Raw genomic sequence first — 19,648 nt, forward strand, 5'->3', positions numbered from 1 at the left:
GAAAAAAAAAAGAGGAAAGATGGCATCTTAGGATCAGCCAAGCTACATATGCCATACGAGTTTGTTCAGCAGATCACCAATTTCACAGCTTATTTACTTTCTTGTTAAAAGCAAAGTTACCAAGTTATGTCCAAAGTGCTTTGCAGTGTTTTTGACTGATAACACTTTTCTTCCCCTTTCTGAAGTCTGCCATCACCTCCAACCACTTTTCCAGTCCAAAGGGGGGGGGGGGGGAAGAGCTGCTTTTAGGAATACAGAAGTTTGATCCAATAGTACTGGGTGAGAATCAATTTTGCACAGCTGAAGCAAAGCTCTGTATTATGGTAGAAAACAGTCTGAGCCATTGCGGTTAGCACCACAGAGGATTATTCAAGCATCATTAGCTGAAGTTTAGATCCTCATGCTGTTGGGCTCAAACCATAGTGACCTGTTACATAGGAATGTTTCAATGGGATAACAATGTTTTTATGATAGTATGAATAAAATCTACTGATAAAAAAAATGAACACATGGAAAGGTTTAAGTATAAGGAAATGGTTAGAACTGATTGATGACTTGAACTATGTCAAACTTTCATAGTGAAACCCAAAACCACATGAAATGTCCTGTTTCCAGTTTCATTAACTCAGAACTCTGCCCAATTCTGGTAGACCTTTTCTAAGGTTCAAAACCTTTTAAGTAAAACTCTGAATCTAAATATGGCCACACTTGATAGGAGCCAGTGTTCACTGTACATAAAATGCATGCAAAATGTGTGGTTTTGGTGTAAAACAAATTGAAAGTTGGTGGTTTTGTCCGAATTCACTTTTTCTTCTAGAGCTGTTCCCATCTCAATCTCAGATATGTTCCACAATAACAAAGACTAGATGAATGAGTTTTTCAAGGTTCTTTTCAGGAAGAATTAGCTGTTAATATTCACAGTTCTTTTAAGGAACAAGATACCTGTTAATATAATATTGAGGTGCTAACACCATGAAAGGCTTAACATATTCAGTGTCACTAAGATAAAGGTCGTTTATGCATGTGTCTGAGTATGCTTAGTTTAAATTCAAGCAATATAATGTTACTCCAAGTACCCTGTAAATGATCAAAATACTCATCCTGATTAAGAAAAGGGGGAGAAAAAAGAAGAAATTAACAACAAGGACAATAAATATTCAAGTATTTCATGTATTTATTTACTAAACCAACTACCTTTCCAGATTTTCTGCTAAGTGGCTACAACAGCAACAAACTGAGATGGAGAGCTGCAGCTGGAAAACCCACTAGAATACAATACTTTTAGGGCAAAGTGAGGTCAATATTTATGATATTGCATTTATACTCATCAAGCAGTAGAAAGAAAATGACTGAGTAAGAGTCTAAAAATTAGTTTCTGCATTAAATGTAAAAAATTTGGGGGGAAAGTTTAAATTTTATGTTGACATAAGAATAGCTGAGTAAGAAGAAACTGAGCCACGCACGTGACATTCCGTAGCAGAGCTTGAGTTGTGATAGAAGTAATGTGAACACTAATGCTTGTCACAGTGTCCTTATTAATTTCCTTAGGATCTCTTCAATATAATTTGTTTCTGGTGGCTTCTAGTACAAACTCCTTCCTGTGTTAGATTTTTTTTCCTTCACAGATGTTGGTAGGTCGCTCACAAGAAAGTTTGACGTATTCCACTCATGGCAAAGATGCGGTGCATCCTCTCAACTAGTTTTTCTTTCATAGGAATACAGATGGAAAAATCGCTCTGCACCACATCCGAAAATGTGTGCTTCAAAGGAGGGTGGAGCCAGGTGAAGAAATGATCCAAATTATTGCAGTCACAGAAAAGTAATGTCCAAATCAGCTTACCCCGGTGTTTCTGAAACACCTGACGCCTTCCAATATGAGAACCCCTTGATACACTGCCATGAATGTACACAAAACCTCTGTCATCTCACATCTCAGCCCGTGCTTAAAGGCCTTTTAGCTACTTTTATGTAAAAAAGGGAAAGAAAGCATATTTGGCTCTTATTTTACTTAATACCAACTCGCTGTTGCTGTGGGCGTGTTAAAAAAAAAAAAAAAAAAAAAGGGCTATCTTTTTTTTCTCTCTCTTTCTTTTTTTGTTGCTTATGCCTGTGAAATTTATTTTTCCATGCACAAAAGATTATGTCTAGTCCATATTGAACTTTTTAATAAAAAAAAAAAGCAGTACAGCAATCTGCTTCAGCGTTGACTGATGGAAAGAAATATAATGAAAGCTTTGGAGGGAACGCCTATGTAAGTCTCACAATCACAAGAATGTGCATATATGCATGTAGGAATACATATGCACAGCCACTGTCTACCCTGTTGCTTTAATGTTGCAATGCTAGAGGCCATGAGCAGTTGAAGGCAAAATGACATTGTGTAGTTTTTTGTTGTTTGGGTTTTTTGGTTTTGTTTTTTTTTTTTGAAGATAAAATGCTGGCTTTATCACAGGACAATTTAGCCCCAGCAAATGAAAGCGGTATAGAAATTACAGCAGACAAACAAATTAAAAATAGTAAGTTAGAAACAGGTGAACATGAGTTTACGCCACACCAACAAACCCAAAGGGAAACAAACAAGAAGAGAAAAAAAGCCCTCAAACACACACACACACACACACACAAAAAGGCAAAAACACAAAGATGCATGAAAAGCAGTATGCTGTTAGATGTTTATCTATACATAAGAGACAGGTGTCACAAAAACAAAACAAAAAAAAATCACGAAGCTAAAGAGAAACTTTAACTCACCAGTTTCCATCTGTTATATCCGAATTCATGCATAATTGATTATCCATGACTGGTAAGTTCTTTTTTTTTCACTAGCCTAACACAGTTTTCTAAACATTATGTGTTAAATCACCACCAAAGTAAAGGGTGTTTGAGAAACCGTAAGGGCAGAATAAAAAATTTTTAATGAAAAATAACATGTCAGTTAATAATAGAGCTGACCTATGTTTAAGAGAGAAATTTTAATCATGTGCATATTAAATATTAATAACCTATTCTGTTATTGTTATAATAAGGTTAAGTAAGCTTCTCCATGCTTAAGGAAAGAGAAAAAGTAGGAATATGTAACAGGGAAAAAAGCACTGAGAAGCAGAGACATAAGGAAAATGTGTCAACAATAAACAAGAGGAAATGAGAAAGAAGGAAAAGATGAAGGTGGAAACTAATCTCTATGTGTCATTATGACTGCCAGAGTACTGGCAAAGAAGCAGCATCCTTTTATTTCAATTTTAATCATTTCTGAATTTTAATACCCTGCTCCTTTTGTAATTCTCCTGGCATTCCCTATATGCATCCATCCCAGCCAAAACACCAGTGTAAATTAAATGGCACACAACCACACCACTGATGTAGTTCTCCCCGTAGAACCAATTGAGTGACCAAAAAGCAGAGAAGGTATGACTACTTTGTGTCTCCATAGACTACTGGCCAATTAAGTGACTTAATGTTCTTCAATTCCTTTAATTTTCAAAAGAAGGGCAGTGGTTAGGTAACCCAGCAATACAGAGCCATTAAAAAAAAATAAAGCAAGCCAGTAGTAATACAATAATCAGTGACCATCAGGGCCTGGAAAAATGAGTTTGCTCTCACTGGCACTAAGGAGCATCACATGATTATTTAATTACAGCTCTAATTTTTGTCTCGTGGATAGCAACATATCAACAATTAATAGGGCAAATAGAGGAGACTGCATTTTTAAAGAGACAGAACCTATACGAAATACTGCTTGGAAGTGCAACTTACCAGGCAGCATAATGCCTCTGAAGGCAGACCTGTCATCATGCCACACATAAAAAAATTCTACTGGTTCAATTTTCTTGCATGGCATCTGTAAATGTTTGCTTGGTTTTGGTTTTTTTTCCTGGAATGTTTATAAAATAATAACTACAAGTATCCTATTGTAATTTTAAGTGGCAATGCAGAAGTCAGTTTCTCCTAGGACATGCAGTCCAAATAAAGAAAGTAATAGAATCACAAGTTGCAAATACAAAAGTGTTATTCTAAAATTATTACATCCTTTATCTTCAGAAGAATATAATAAAGTTCTTCAGGAATGGTTGAAAGGATTATAATGTTCAGTTAGTCAAGTGAAGAAAAACAGGAAGAAAGTCAATAAAGTACAGCCAATGGGACAGAGATTAATTTTACCGGGAGATTTCCTTACAAAGCATACTAGAACTAGGGGCTCAGCACCAGTGTTGTACCATTCCTGCACAATGCTGCTAGTTAGTAAGTCAAAAACAACTTCCAAAAGAGGACATGCATCTGATCGATTGAAAAGCTCTGCTCTGGAATGGTTGGATGCAGTTCCCACTGTGCCTCATGCCTGCAATGACCGCAGTGCAAAGCACAGGGAGCTGTGGGAAGTTCAGTACGTGGAGGAGGACTTTTCACAAGCTGCACCACTACAGGAATGTGAAATGTATCAAAAGAAAACCTCTAATTGTATGCACCTGATCCTTCTTGCAAATGTGCTCACTCTTCCACAGCAATGTGTGGACTAACTTAGGAATCCCATAAATTTACATGATCCAGAACATGTTTCAGACTGTATTCAATATCTTACATGGGAAAGGCAAGCTCCACATTTCACAGGATCAAAGGATGTTAGGGTTGGAAGGGACCTTGGGAGATCATCAGCTCCCCTGCCAGAGCAGGACCATAGAATCTAGTGCAGGTCACACATAAATGTATCCAGGTTTCCTCTAAACATTAATCTGTATGTGTGAGAAATCTACCAAATGACTCTTACTAGTTGGGTTTTTTTTAAATCTTACTCCTCAGTGTTCAACTTAAACACGCTTTTTCCTTTAGTGTTCCAAAACCTATCCTGTGAACAAGCAAAGAAACAACGACTTTGGGCTCTTGCACAGAAAACGAACCCAAACCAACCTGCTAAACAAACAGTTCAAGCATTACTGCTAAAAGAAGTGTAACCGCACAAGAAATGCTGTTGCAATAAATGCCCTGTTACTCCAGAAAACGGTGTAAAATTAAGTTGTTTCCATTGAAGACATGAACATTCTGGACTGGAGCCCTTAATCTATAATCTTGAAAGGAAAGCTGGCAAGCAAAAGCTTGTATGCAAAAGTATGTATCATTCTTTTTATGCACTGGTTACTTATACAGATAACATGTCTCACAAAGGCATGTAATTAAATGTCTACTGCAGAAATAACACTAAAAAGTATACAGCATTATTATATTGCAATGAATCCATAGAAGCTAAAACTGTCTTTTTTTAAGATGCCTCTAATTATTCTTGAGATTCTCAGATTAAGGAAGCCCACCTACAATGAAAAGACTTCATGATTTCAATATTTTTTTAATACACCTGTCCACAAAAAAAAATAAATAAATTAATCTGATCTTTGATTATAGACATTTTAAAACTCACTCTGCAATTTCCCTCCACTTCATTTTTTGCCTTTGGTCCTTCTGTGAGTTTGCATACGTGCACTCTCTCTCTCTCCCTCCCCTCCTCTGTCTTTTATTGTATTAAAATTTGGAATACAGGATGTGTATGATATTTAGAGTTTTTCTCCTGTTCACTGAAAATGGTTTAAATTATCTGGCTGTTACAAACTGACATAAATTCTAAGTACAGTTACTGAAAAACAAATACCTTTGTTGTACCTTTGCATGTGGGTTTGAGTTCAGAGAAGCAATTACTTTGCTGTACAATATTTTCCACTCTAGGACTGATTTACAAATAGAAAAACTTAATCCTTCAGTGCTCTATGAAACAGATCTATTACTAATATATATATAGGCTAAAATAGAATTTATTACTAATAAGCTATTATATTAGTAATTTTATAGCTGAGAAAATAAACTAAGGGCAGATTAAGGCTGCATTTACGGAGGGACTGTGAGTTGGCAGCTTTCTTTTCTTTCATATGAAGTTGCGAGTGCTGAGCATTTTCAAAATTGGGGTTTATGGCATTAAGGATTGCAAACATGGCCAAGATCACACATCTTTGTCAGGGCTGAAACCAGAACCAGGACTCCAGACACCAGAAAAGATTACCAGACAATATGATCCAAGCGCATCACTACTTCTAGTGAGCAGCAAGTGGAACAAAACACAAATGATTGCTTCTGGCCAAATAAATCCTGTCAGAGCAGGATCCTGGGAAGATGAGATGCACTCGAGGTTTAAAGCACCTCCCTCATCTCCTCAGGTCATATCATGTCATAATCTGCCAAGGGAAAGAGATGGAGCAGACAGTCGCTGAGAGTTATGCAAGGCCAACACAGCTGATAGATGTGGCCCATCCTGATGTTCTGCACCCACGTGCAGCTCGGATAACTGAGGTCCATATGCAGTTGAGCAAACTCTCCTGCCTGTCTTACCTGTAGTTCACAACAGAAGAGCATGAGGTGGCAAGAGCTAACTCTCATGAACTCGTACCTGTGGAGATGTCTTCCCAAGGAAGCTTTCCAACAGCTCAGAAAGAGAAGAGCTAGCCTACACTCCAGTGAAAGGAAGCCTTCTTACAGCTCATCCGAATCCCAGCATACACAAATACACACAGTCTCACAGGAAAGTTGATGTCAAAAAAGACTGCTGGGTATTGGTACATCTAAATAAATAGCTTAAAGGTGACCTTGGCATGAATACTAAGTGTTAGCCTGTCCCTCAGCCCATCAACACCCAACACCAGTCCCTTGCAAGAACTGAGAAAACAGAGGTCTACCAACCTCATCAGGGATAGACCTGTGTGTATGGGAGGAAAGTCAGGCCCAGCAAGTTTAAAAGCAGATATTTACAATTCAGAGAGTGCCTGAGCTAGGCTACTGCACTTTACTGTACTCTACTATCACTGTGCCATTCCTACTACACTGCACCAGATTCCATAGATTAAGAGTAGTTCACAGCTGTTAACAGGGCACAAGGACTAGATCAGAAGATATGAACAAGACCAGCACTGGCAAGTCTCTTGAAAATTAACCTCTATCACAGTTTATAACTATTGAGAACGATACAGAACAGAAACCATTAGAAAGATGACATTTGCAAGGTGACAAATCAGGTATCAATTAAGTGTCAGTGATAACTGTGGTAAACTTAGAGGCCGCAGGATGGCAAATGTTTGAAAACACGTTTTTGAAGGGAACTTTACAGTATACAGTTTTTGAAGTAACAGTTACAGGTTGTGGCCTGAGCTGTTAAGAATTCATGCCGCCGCTCACCTGGGAACTGGGGTGCAAGCTAACTTAATATTAAATGCCATAAATTCAGAAAAAAAAAAAAAAATGGACCTCTCAGGTAGTGGTTATTAATGGGATCTTCTGAGGGGGGATTTAAGGAAGTTTTCTGCAAACTGTGTGTTATTCTGACTGCAGTTATCTTCAGTTAAAATGCCAGCTACTTGGATGCCTTTGCCCAAGATTAAAAGTAACATCAATAAGGGTTTTCTGTTAGGGACTTTATAAAGTTGCAAAATTTCAGTATAGCGAGCAATAAAGACTGTAAGTTACTCTTTAACCATCAAACTGTTTGACTTTTCTTCTTTTTTTTTCCCCCCCTTTTTTTTTTTTTTTAGAAACAGTAGCAACTTTGTGACAACTAAAGTTTAAAAAATGCACTTGATTGCATAGTGACAGATTTGCAGAACATTTTTCATCACACACACATATGTGCTTTCAGTTATTAATAAAATGCTTCTGCCCTTAATCTGCCATTGCCTGAATATACAATTTCGGTGACTTGGATAGACAAATACTGTTAAGGAATTCTGTTTTCCCTGTTTGAGATGCAATTCAAATACACCAAGTAAAACTGTAGGCTATGTCTTTAAAACTGGCTTCTGCGTGCCACAGAAAGGAATACTGAATCACTCTTCTATTAAGTTCCTCCTGGAGTGGAATGATACAAAACTTTCTTTTCTTCCTCATCCCTCCCCCCCCCCCCTCCCCAACTTGCATTTTTTTCCCCCCTCATTTTAAACAAGGAAGAGCCATCTGCCTCGGATAACATCACAGGTAGATATTAAAATGGAGACAGCCATTATTTAGTGGCGACAGGAATATAAATACATGCACTAACCTATAAACTGGTGTTTACTTCAGGAAAGTAAGTCATATTTTTCCTCTGATTGCCGTGCTGTCAGTTTAATGCAGCGTAAATAAACAGTAGGTGCATGATAGCTTTAAGTAGAAAGTGTTCATTCCACAAGAGGAGCAGATTACTGAAGCCTGATGCCTATAATGGCAAAAGCAGAACTTCCATTTTACCTGAAAATATAGCCTCGTGTGCTAAGGGACTTGTGGCTTTTCTATTAAATTAATTTGTCAGAATTCTATGAAAAATATTATGTACTCAAAGAACTTTACCAAAAACATTCATTTCTGCAGCCCTCAACTTGAACCATTTGAAAAAAAAAAAAAAACACAAAAGCCAATCACTCCTCTGTAATTTCATCATCCCATCGTTCTAAATGAAAGCTTTATATAATCAGCCTAATATAACAGCAAATAAAATGATACATGGAATTGCCTATACTTTGAGTTATTTTGTTCTTACAAATATATTCCCTGACTGAAAGTAAAAAAAAATTCCCTTCTGGAAAAAGCAATGATTTCTGAGAAGACTGTATATACACTCTACATCTATTAACATAAATTATAAGAAAGTAAAATGTTCCAGATGTGTTTAAACCGTTGTAGAAGGAAAGTTTGTGGCTTCATTGGATATATATTAAATATATCTAGAGAGAGCAATGGCAGCTCTATACAAGAAGGCAATAAAATGATTCAGTAGTATCTACATTAAAACACCTAAAAATATGACTAAAACATTTCAAAGTCATATTCCCTCCAGCCTTAATTCAGAAACCTGCTTTATTATTTTTTTCTATATATCACAAACTATTTTATCAATGATGTCCTTGATTATTTTTTGTCCCCTCACAAATGCAGCGGGAAACCGTAAGAAGGACTTCAAATTTATCTGACAATGCTTAGATTAAAAAATAGGTGACAATAAAAAAGTGACAATACCTCCAAAAACTGCGCAGTTGATACAAGTAAAAGAGTTGGGGGGGTATTTTTTTTTTTGTCTCCAGGAATGCCAGGCTTCAGCTGTTTGTCTTCTAAATGGCAGTTGCACACATTTAAACCTCTCGCTATCCCAGACCTGACATGTGGGATGAGTTAGTGCTCATTCAGGACTTTGCTACTCTGAAGAGGTCTCCGTGCTGCTTTCAGCAGTAGATGTGCCCGTGCTGCCGGCAGGACTGGACAGGGCTGCAGGCAGGGCTGGCACTGCCTGCCCTGGCTTGGGAAGCACAGCAGCAGAGGGAAGATGCTCATCAGCTGACCTGCTGGGCCTAATGCGCGAACCAAAAAGATGTCCTGCCCGTATACACGCTCAGGCTACGGGGGCAGACCCTCTCTGCTTCTCATTCTGCCAAAGCACTATGTCCCATTAGCGAGTTAGAGAGCGACTCTGCCTGCCTTAGAGTGCTTTCTCCGGAGTATGCAGCAGCAGGTTAGGATTGTTGGGCATCACTAAAATAACAGGAGAGGAGAATCTGCGAGGTACTTTCCTATTTAAAGTGTTAAGAACAAAGAATATAAAAAGGAAGCGGCCAGTTTTTCAAAGTACACTAACAAAAAGCATTCAATTTAAATGTTTTTGTGGTTGGTTTTTTTTTTGTTGTTCCAGTGAACTCTTTTGTGTACAAAGAACTTATTTATTACATATTTGAACTTGTGGGAAAAAAAGGAAGGAATGCACTGATTCCTGAAATAACTCTACAGTCTTTTTGGAGACTTCACTCTTCTATGCTCTTGTTCTACTCACAACAGTTTTATTCCAGGGATGGAGGAATTCCTTGGAGTCAGTTGTTTCTCTTCCACTAGCTGTTTGTATTCTACAGTGGGCATACATAGCATACTAACCAGTCATTTTAATTTCTCTTCTGTTGCCTTATTATGTGCGTGTGCTATCTGTTGAGACGCATGCTTATACACGAACATGTTGCATTTTCTGCCTGCTCATTTTGTGTACCTACTGTATGTTATTACACATTCCTGTGCCAAACATTGCTTTGACCTGAAAAGCAAGGTAATGTCAGCAACAATCTCAAATAAAAAATGGATTAGAAAATGAGTGTACGTATAAATGAATTAAAAGAGCTGATAGGAACACTGGACTGAAAAGAGTCCTCTCAAATTCTACAAATAGTGCTGCAGAGTAATTAGAAGACACAAACTGCAGAGAACATCCTGCATTCGTGTCTTTACACTCCTGCTTACTCTCTCAAGTTGTTTCTGAATAGTCCGCCTGATTTGACACATTTCTATCTGGTGATTGTGTTAAATGCTTGAAGAGATAGTGAAATATCCAAGCATTCCTTGTGCTAACTACAGCTGAAATTTTACACTTATTGTAACCTTTTCTAACAATGTGAGAAAAACAGAGTAAATATATTAAATTTGTTTCACAACAGATGCTTAGGTTGTTAATATTTAAGATGCCTATTCATGCTATTCCTGTCTGCACATTTGTCAAAAATGTAAGCTTGAATGCTAATGTTTGCCAGCAGACTACAGCAGACAAATATACGAATGCACTGTACCAAAATAACGTAAAGTAGAAATAAGGAACTGCTGCTAACTCCCACCCGAGCAGCATGGACCAGAATGAAAGGGCACTGCCGGATCATACGCCCTGGAGTCTCTGCATCTGAATTTGTGAATTATTGTCACAGAAGCGCTGAGCTCAGTTGGACTGGCTAAAGCCAGCGGAGAGCCTTCGTCCGTTTAAACTCATTACAGCTTAGGAGCTGGTGCAAAGTATTTCATCAAACTTGCATTTTAGCGAAGTTTCTCTCGCAGTCAGAGAAGCCTGGAGACTGGCAGAGGAGAACTCCGGACCGGGCAGGTGCCTGTCAGGAGCGCTCCCCGGGCAGCGAGCGGTGACGGCCACAAAAGGACGACAGTTTGAGCAAAACCCGGGTAGTAGGTTTGGAGACGGAGCGGAAAAATCAAATATAAGATCCTGGAGCAGAGAGGCGAGTTCCTGGCACTGCTCCCCGTGACAGCGGCGGCGCCGGGTCGTGCCGCGGGCGGGTGAAGGGGGGCCGTGCCACACGCCGCCGCCGCTCCGCCGCCCGCGCAACTCCCGCGCCCGGCGGAAGCACCACCCCACGACCCCCTCCTTCTCGTGCCCCCCACGCCCGCTACGACCCGCCGCCGCGCCCCGCGCCGTCGAGAGAGTGCCGCCGCCCCGTCGCCCAGCGCCTGCCGCTGCCGGGAGGTGCGCGGGGCCAGGGAAGAACTTTGTCAAACTTTTAGGTGGTTTGTTGTTTTTTTCTTTTTTTTTTTTTTTTTCCCCCTCTGCCCCCCTCGCCCCCAGCATCTTTCATTGCCCCCGTGTCGGTGGCGGGAGAGGCGGCGGCAGGCAGGGAACGGAGCGGCGCCCGAGTCGCGGTGGCAGGTGTGAGTCCGTGCCGGCCCGGAGACTCCGGCGGCTGCAGTGCCAAACGGACCCCCCTCCACCCCGCGCCTCCCCCGCCCGCCCTCCTTCCCTCCCTCCCGAGTCGGCACCGCCGGCCTCTGTAAATTACCGCGGTGGGTGCCCCCAGCACGGTCCCGTCCCCCCCGTCCCCGAGGAGCTACGCCGAAGGAGCGGGAGCGACTCACTCATGGGAGCGCGGCGGGCGAGGCCGGCGACACCTCCGGCTTCCGAGGCGCCGGCGAAGTTAATTGCACTGAAGTTCAAGTTGTCTTTTCACCCATCAGGAGTGGGCGTTTAAAGGAAGGAGAGCGAGGAGGAGGAGGAGGGGGAAGGGGAGGGGGGAGAGTCTCTCTGGCTTGTCGCTCGCTCTCGCACACACGCATGCACACACACACACACACGCGCGCACACACACACGCACGCACCCGCCCGCCCGCCTGATCGACTCCGCTTCCGAGCTGCCTCAGCAAGGAGGAGCCCGGACGGAAAACACCAGGGCAGCAAGGTACCGGCGTAGGGCAGCTCTGTCTCTCTGTGTGTGTGTCTGCGTGTGTCTGTGTGTCTGCGCGCCCCAGCCCCCCCCGTCGCTGCCTCGTACGGCCCCTTCGGGCGGGGAGGTGCGCGCTGCCCCCGGGGACAGGCGGCGATGCCGTCGGGGCAGCGCGGCGGCAGGAGGCCGTCTGCGGACGGGGGTCTCCGCGCCTGCTGCCTCCTGCCTGAGCGGCGGTCGCAGGCTGCGGGGATTGGGGGGCGGGAGGAGCAGGGAGAAGCGGCTGGAGCGCAGCGGCTGCGTGAGTGTGTAAGTGTGCGTGTGCAAGTGAGTGTGTGAGCGTGTGCGCGCTTGTGCGTGTGTGCGCGGCGTCTCCTCGCCTCAGCCCGCTCCCGGCCCCGCGTGGCGGTGGGGCTGGCTTGGTGGCAGTGCCGGGGGGAGGGCGTCCCTGCAACTCCCCCTGCCCTGCGAGAGGGGCCAGCACACCTCCTGCGCCCCCGCCTTTCATTCCTAGCGCACTGCGCCCCCTCCCCGCATGCCCGCATCCCCGCTTTCCCTTTTCCCCTGATCCTTCCCTCGCACATTTATCTCTACTTTATTCACCTGCCCTCGCTGCCCCCCGCCGCTGCTCCGAGCAACCCCGCGGCGGCCCCTCTCAGCCATTAAGGCTGCTGAGGCTGCTCCGCAACCATGCTGGCGACCTCCGTAAGACGGCGATGCCCGAGGTGGGGGCAGGTATTCCTGGGGGCGCGGCCCGCCGGGAAAGGAGCCAGGCCCCGCCGCACATCACCCCCGGTTCCCTCGCCTGGTGTTTCACCTGGCACCACGTGCTCCTCAGTAACTCAGTTCTGAGAATTGTCTTTATTCGTGTAACTTCTCCATGGGGAGGGACTTCAGCTCTCTTTTGTTTTTAAGACCTTCTTTCCCACCTTTGCTGATGCAGGATTTGGATGTGGAGATCCAGGAGAGTGAACCTAGCAATGAGTGAAGGTTTCCCTTGAAGCAGAGTCTGTTTGTTATTCCCTAGGAGGCTGAGAAGAGAGGGGACGCTGGATGTCAGCCCAGTTTCTGGGTTTTATTTGTCTTGACTTTGAGGCAGATGGCCTTTTTCAAAGCCCTGGGAGTTGACAGGTACAGTTCCTCTAGACACCTTTGCACGTCTTGGAAACAAGACCAGGACCATGAAGTTGATGTGTCAGTGCTTTTCCTTGTTAACCACTGGTATGCCCTTCTATTAATTGCTATTAGAAAGTGCAATCTTGTAGCACAGTTATTGAATAATCATTAATTTGTGGAGGCCACATAAGCTCAAAGGTTAATTAATAAAAGGAATAACAATAATACTGACCTTGCCAGTGGGAAGAGCATTTTTGTCATCGTTATTAGAAGGCACCCCTATTTATACTATGTACAGTGCTATAAATGTGGACCAAATACGCTGAGTACCAGATCACTGCAGCAGCACCAGAAATTAATTTACCCTATTATCTCCATGTTATCAGACCTCTGAGTTTTTTTATCCCTCTAAAATGTATCATCCACTACTCTCATTTTGAATAGAAATGCTAAGTCTTTAATCAATTCTGACATTTCCACTGGAAAATAACGTTGAGCTCTCTTATAGGGATAACATTTTATTTGCTTGCAGCTGATATGTTGCAGTGCTTTGGACCTATTCATTTCTCAGAGACGACTTAGGTTCTTGCAGTCTTTAGGTGCCAAAGGGCAATAAATAGAAAGTCCATACACAGTTTGCCATTCTCACTTTCATGGGTCCAGCTGGCCACTCCCAGGAGCTGCCCCCTGACATAGCTACTTGGGCTGAATGACTGACTTAACTGGCATCTTTCTATTGTCACAGACCCATCCCCTTTAATTTGTATCACACACTTCTGACTGAGACTGGTCAGAAAGTCCTAGTGATAATCATGTTTCATGTCTCAGAAATCTAATAATCAAGTTACTTGTTCTTATAAATTGCACCTGAGCTGTTTGGGTTCGTTGCGTTATCCCCACTTTAAAGGCAGGGAAACTGAAACAGGAAAATTTAACACATTTGCCTGAGGCCACACATGGATTTAAGAGCAGAGCCAGAACTGGATTTGAATTTAGATCAAGCTCCCTCCTGAAGATCCTCAAATGCACTATGGAAAATGCTTCTTTAAAAAAAGAAATGCAGTGTAAATGTTCTTTGGGTTTTTTTCATCAATTTTGTATTTTAGTCAAAATACACCTTTTTTTTTTTTTTTTTTTTCATTTTAGATTACATTTCCTTTTCTAAGCTTTTTAAAAAGTAAAATGATACCTTTGAATTGCATAAAGCAGTTTACTTTGGAAACAAGAAACATTGAATATGAGATTGTGAGCAGTAATGGGAGCAGAATTGCTTGTTATTAAGTTACTGCAAGCAACGTTTGCTGGACGTTGGGGGGTAGTTAAAGGCCAACAAAATACAATGACAAGTCCAGCATCAGTACTGTGTGGTGCTGTTGCCTACCTGGTGTGTGTTGGTTTTCACCATCATGCTCCTTCAGTATTTTCAGTATGAAAATACTTAGTGTGGGTCTAAACACTGAAAAACATGGGACAGCCATATACTGTGTTTGAGAATTATGGTTTATCTCATTAAGCAGTGAGTTTTAGCAGGTTGTGTCATTCATGTCAGTGAAGCAAGACACATATATATTGCCTGCCCTTTAGCTGTGGGCATGCCATCAAAGCTGTATTATGGTATGACTGAAGGCAGATGGCATGCCTAACAAGCAGGTGTACAATATAAGTTTCCTATTACTGACACATAGATATTTCCTTTTCCTTAGTGTCCACCCCCAGATGTTTGCTTGCTCAACCTTCTGCAGGAGCTACAGAAAGTCCTGCTCATCCTGCTAATCCCTGATGGCTGAAATTGTACAGTCAAAACCCTATACAGAATAAGTGCTTACATATATTTTTATGTATTTATGCCGACAGCTCTGTTCTGAGCTTTTCCAGAGTCCTAATTTCAGGGAAGTGGGTGCAGATCTCATTCAAATAATCATTCTCCAGTAGCATTAGCATTACCTGCCAAAACTGAAAATGGCATATGAATCACAATAAGCCACTCATGAATTTGTGAATTTAGAGCCTGCCAAGGAATGCCAGAATCCCATGAGTTTGAGGGACTTGAAATAGATTGTGAAAATGCATTTATTCAAAGACCATCTTGTTGATGACCCCTTGTATGTCTATAAGGTCTACAGACATAACCAATTCAAGTGAAGGAGGAAATGAAAATATTTCTGTTCAAACCTCTCTTTCAAGTGAGGTAATGAAAGTGGTGAATTGAAACTATGTCAGAGGCCCTTCCTGAGGTTCCCCTTACTGGAATTGCTACTGTGACATAATGTTGTGGAAATAGGCTTTTGTGTGAGAAGAGCTATCAGATCCTCTGGGAAATATATCAGATGCTTTCCAGTTCCTTTCAGACGTAAATTTATTTGTGTTTAGACTTGAGTAAAGTGAGGTGGGAACTGGAGTGAGGAGTAGAGTGGGGTTAAAAGTATCCACATAGTTCCAGGAACCAAATATTCATGTAGGTTTGGGTTGGGTTTTTTTATTTGTTTGGGTTTGTATTTGTTTTTGTTTGGGTTTTCCCCCCTGTATCTGATGTCAAATGGGGCTTGAAATGAAATGTTTGTTATGAAGAAGAAACACTGTATGAATGTGTGCATACTTTAGAGTTGTGTTGACCCGTGGTTGATAAAGAAGGCCACCTTCTGCCTGAAATTACTGATCAGCAGCAGAACTCTCCGTAATGCTTAGCTGTTGTTCCCAAGTGACATGTACCTTAGCAAGTGTGGTTTATTTCCAGCTTCTAGTATGTGGTTAATGCTGTAGACATAGAATCATAGAATCAATAAGGTTGGAAAAGACCTCAAAGATCATCAAGTCCCACCTGTCACCCAACACCTCATGACAACTAAACCATAGCTTCACGTGCCACGTCCAATCCCTTTTTGAACACCTAAAACAAGAAAACCACTACATGCCCCCTAGTAGTTCTTATGATCACTTCTTTTCTGTGCTTTAAATGCATAAGAAACTGAAAACAATGTTTGAGTTGTGTTTTGCTTTGTTTGGGTTTTTTCTTTCCATTTTAACATACAAAACCAGGAGCCTAAATTTTGTAATCTATATTGTAATGTTTATGAAACATAGCAAAACCCCCCTGCTTACTAGCATGGTCTGCACATACCTGTCTCAGTAGCTCAGTGATATTAAAGATTTGGGTTGAGTAACTATGTTCTAGGTAGTATTAGCATTAGCTGTTGTAGATGAAAATGGCAGTGAACAAATACAACCATGCTGGAGTGGCCTTCTGTGCATGTTTTAAATGCAAGTGGCCATTATCAGTAGTACTATAACCTTGTCTGATGTTTCATCTCACCAGTGGATCGAAGACTGCTGAATGTGGCTGCTGTTTTCAATGTGTTTCTGAAGTCTTTTGATGGTTCTGTTCTTTGTTGGTTAGGTATCAATCTCCCGACTTAGACCTGTGCCACCTCACTACTTGAATGTCTCTCCTGAGAATGTTCACTGAAAGGCCATCATGGCTTAAGTTTCCTCCAGTTCATGTTCCAGGCACTGACACTGCACAATACCTCAGTCCACTCAGCTTCTCTCCAAGATGGGTAACTGCTTCTTGCTCCGCATCTCTGTAAAAGGACATCTTTTGGTTACCTGAAAAATTAAATTGCATCCTGTAGATTTCCTCTTCAGATTTACAGAAGAGAAGATCAACTTGTTGCAGGTGCATCAATGACATGAGACTCATCTGTTTTGCCTGAATGCTCTTTCCATCTTCTGTCAGTTGAAAATTATTCGTTTTTAAAGGATCGAAGGAGGTGCTTTAATACTTGTGTGAACCACTTTTCCTGCACATTGTCTGTTCTTTTCTCCTTCTCCTGGGTGTCTGGTTTGTCTTGACTGCTTTAAAGAATTCTTTTGCCTCTAGTGAGGGACTGCCAGTTTAAACCAGTGAAGGGAAACCAGGTGACTGTCTTCTTTTACAAATACAGGTTGTATGTAATAAATTCAGGTTTTGCATCTATGGAGATTAAAACATCATATGATTCTGACTACATGCATTTTTTATTAAATATGGCATAGATTTCACAAATTATATTTAACTTAGAGTTGTGTTTCTATTCTGAATACCTAACTAGGAGTTACAAGGTATGCCATTAGAGTTTACTAAATAGTCTTGGGAAAACAGAAGAAATAAGAGGAAATATGTTTTCTTTCTCTTGTATTCTCAGTGTATTCAATAGAAAGACTTTTCCTGCTATAGGTGGTAATATAAATACAGAATCATAGAATTGTTAGGGTTGGAAGGGACCTCAGGGATGATCTAATTCCAACACCATGCCATGGGCAGGGATACCTTGCACTACATTAGGTTGCTCAGAGACACATCCAGCCTGGCCTTAAAAACCTCCAGGGATGAGGCTTCTACCACCTCCCTGGGCAACCTGTTCCAGTGTCTCACCACCCTCATGGGGAAGAACTTCTTCCTAACATCCAATCTATTTTCTGTATTTTTTTCCATTCCCCCCAGTCCTATCACTCCCTGATCCCCAGCTTTCTTGTAGGGCCCCTTCAGATACTGGAATGCCACAATTAGGTCTCCTCAGAGCCTTCTCTTCTCCAGATTGAACAGCCCCAACTCCCTCAGTCCTCATAGCAGAGGAGCTCCAGCCCTCTGATCATCCTCATGGCCCTTCTCTGGACATGCTCCAGCACCTCCAGATCCCTCCTGTAATAGGGGCTCCAGAATTTAGCACTCGCCACTGAACTGTTTAGACACACTGTTATTAGAAATGCAGAGATTTTGTGAAGGCCTAAACAGAACATACCCAGAATAAGAAAATTTTAAAGCAATGTGGTTTTGGGCTGGAGTTAGCTCATCTAGCTAGAAAGGCCGCCTGCTGATTTTCTGTCATGGAGTGCAAGACATTAGTCACAATGTCAAAATAAACACAAAATTGTGTTTTCACCTCAGGAATATTGTGAAGTGAGAACAGGATTTAACACAATACTTCCTGTGGAGTTTATCAATGGACAGGGCCACTTTGTAAGCTTTGCAATATGATTCCCAAGCATAGGTGCACCATGCTTTGAATAGTCCATCTGTCAGCTGGGCCACGACAAGGCTTATGTTGTGAAGGGAACAACTCGGTGCTTTCAATGTTAACTGTCCTCGGCCACTGCTGCTGGTTTCTTCATAAATAAAAACATATTCTGGTGAGCACAAAGATGTGTGTGTCAATACTTGTGTTTTGATCAGTAAGAGGGTCTTGATATTGTGAAATGTGGGACTTGGATGGAATTTAAGCTTGTGAACAAACAGGTGTAATACTGAAAAGCCTCTGCTAAGCAGTTTCCTAAACCTCAAAGCAATTCATTTACCTCTCATGATTCATGCCTTGGAGTTACTTCCTTGTCGACCTGGGACTCCTGAGTGGCCTTTCAGTTGAGCTCGTGCAGGGCTATGACATTTGTCCACACAAAAGTGACTGATCAGATTGACCTCATGACAAAACACAACAGGGTCATGGTAATGATGAGACTTAGTCCTGGGACTATTTTTTTTGGGGGGGTGTGGGGGCGTTGTGTGTATTCCAACAATTTAGCATAGCAAAGACAGAAATAATTCAGAGAAAACTCAGTGTGTGCTCCAGCCCTGGGAATAATCTAAACATTAGATTGTGATCTAAGGAATCTTGAATTTGTTTGTGCTCAAGGGCACTCTTTCAGTAGAAGGGTCGAGACTGGCTTTTCTAAAAAAACCATCAGCCTGATGGTCAGAGTCCTCCCTGGGGTGAGAGGAGTTGTGAATTGGGGCTTTTCAGGGCAGGAGAGATGAATCTCATGATTGTGTGAGTGCTCTAATCACAGAGTTGCTATATAGAGGGAGATGGGAAACCAGCTTCTCCTCAAGCTACGTTTTAATAAAACATAAGTTTTGAAGGAAAGATCACAGGAACCTATTTTCATAAAAAGAATCAAGGTGTAGATACTGAGTGGATGGAGGCATCTCTCAGACAGCTCTGGGTAGCACCCTGTCTTTACAGGTAGCCCTCAGGTAGAGCCTTGGCTTTAGAGTGAGGCAGGATTTTAGATTTGGGACAAACCTATTTTTTTTTCCTTGGTTAATTCCAGCCATTTTATATTGAGGTCAAGGTACACTGTGCTGGCTGCTTTCCAGGCTCCTCAGGTGTCTCTCCATGTGCACTTCTAAGCTGACTTTCAAAGTACAATTCTGGGTACCTGGTAAGGGACTATGGGCAGGAAAAAAACTATATTGGAGCACCAGAACCAGGTTTTTGGAGTGCCAGAATCCTTTACAGGATTAGGCCATAAACCATATCAATCAGTATCTGTTTATTCATAGCACTGGGTTTCATATTAGCACCAATACTATGTATCTGCTGGTAACTGTCCTCCCTCTAGTTTCTGGTCCACTTGTATTTTATATTACAAAGGACAGTACAGGAAACTGTTCCATTCCATATCATATATGATGAATATTCTTTCCCATTAGAACCTGAGAGGAGGGTTAGCATGGCTAGACACTCATACTGTTTGAATCTGTTTGGGGACAAGGCTAGAGTTATATTTTCATGGAATGTAACTCAATT

At 41.8% G+C, this 19,648-nt stretch overlaps 1 protein-coding gene and 1 long non-coding RNA gene across 2 annotated transcripts in view; one reads left to right on the forward strand and one right to left on the reverse strand.

Moving 5' to 3' along the window:
• The window catches only part of SATB1 (SATB homeobox 1), a 99,226-nt gene extending 87,493 nt beyond the window's left edge, over positions 1-11,733 (reverse strand). The window contains exon 1 of the mRNA XM_054161228.1: positions 11,665-11,733. The gene's annotated coding sequence lies outside the window, so the exon portion shown is untranslated. The remainder of the gene's footprint in view (positions 1-11,664) is intronic.
• A 98-nt stretch (positions 11,734-11,831) lies between these two features.
• Positions 11,832-17,387, forward strand: LOC128897185 (uncharacterized). Its single transcript, XR_008462233.1, has 3 exons — positions 11,832-11,984; positions 12,913-13,100; positions 16,480-17,387. It is a non-coding gene; the product is annotated as an uncharacterized LOC128897185 (long non-coding RNA).
• The last annotated feature ends 2,261 nt before the right edge of the window (positions 17,388-19,648 follow it).

This window comes from Dryobates pubescens, chromosome 4 (genome assembly GCF_014839835.1).
Source record: "Dryobates pubescens isolate bDryPub1 chromosome 4, bDryPub1.pri, whole genome shotgun sequence".
NCBI classification, from domain to species: domain Eukaryota; kingdom Metazoa; phylum Chordata; class Aves; order Piciformes; family Picidae; genus Dryobates; species Dryobates pubescens.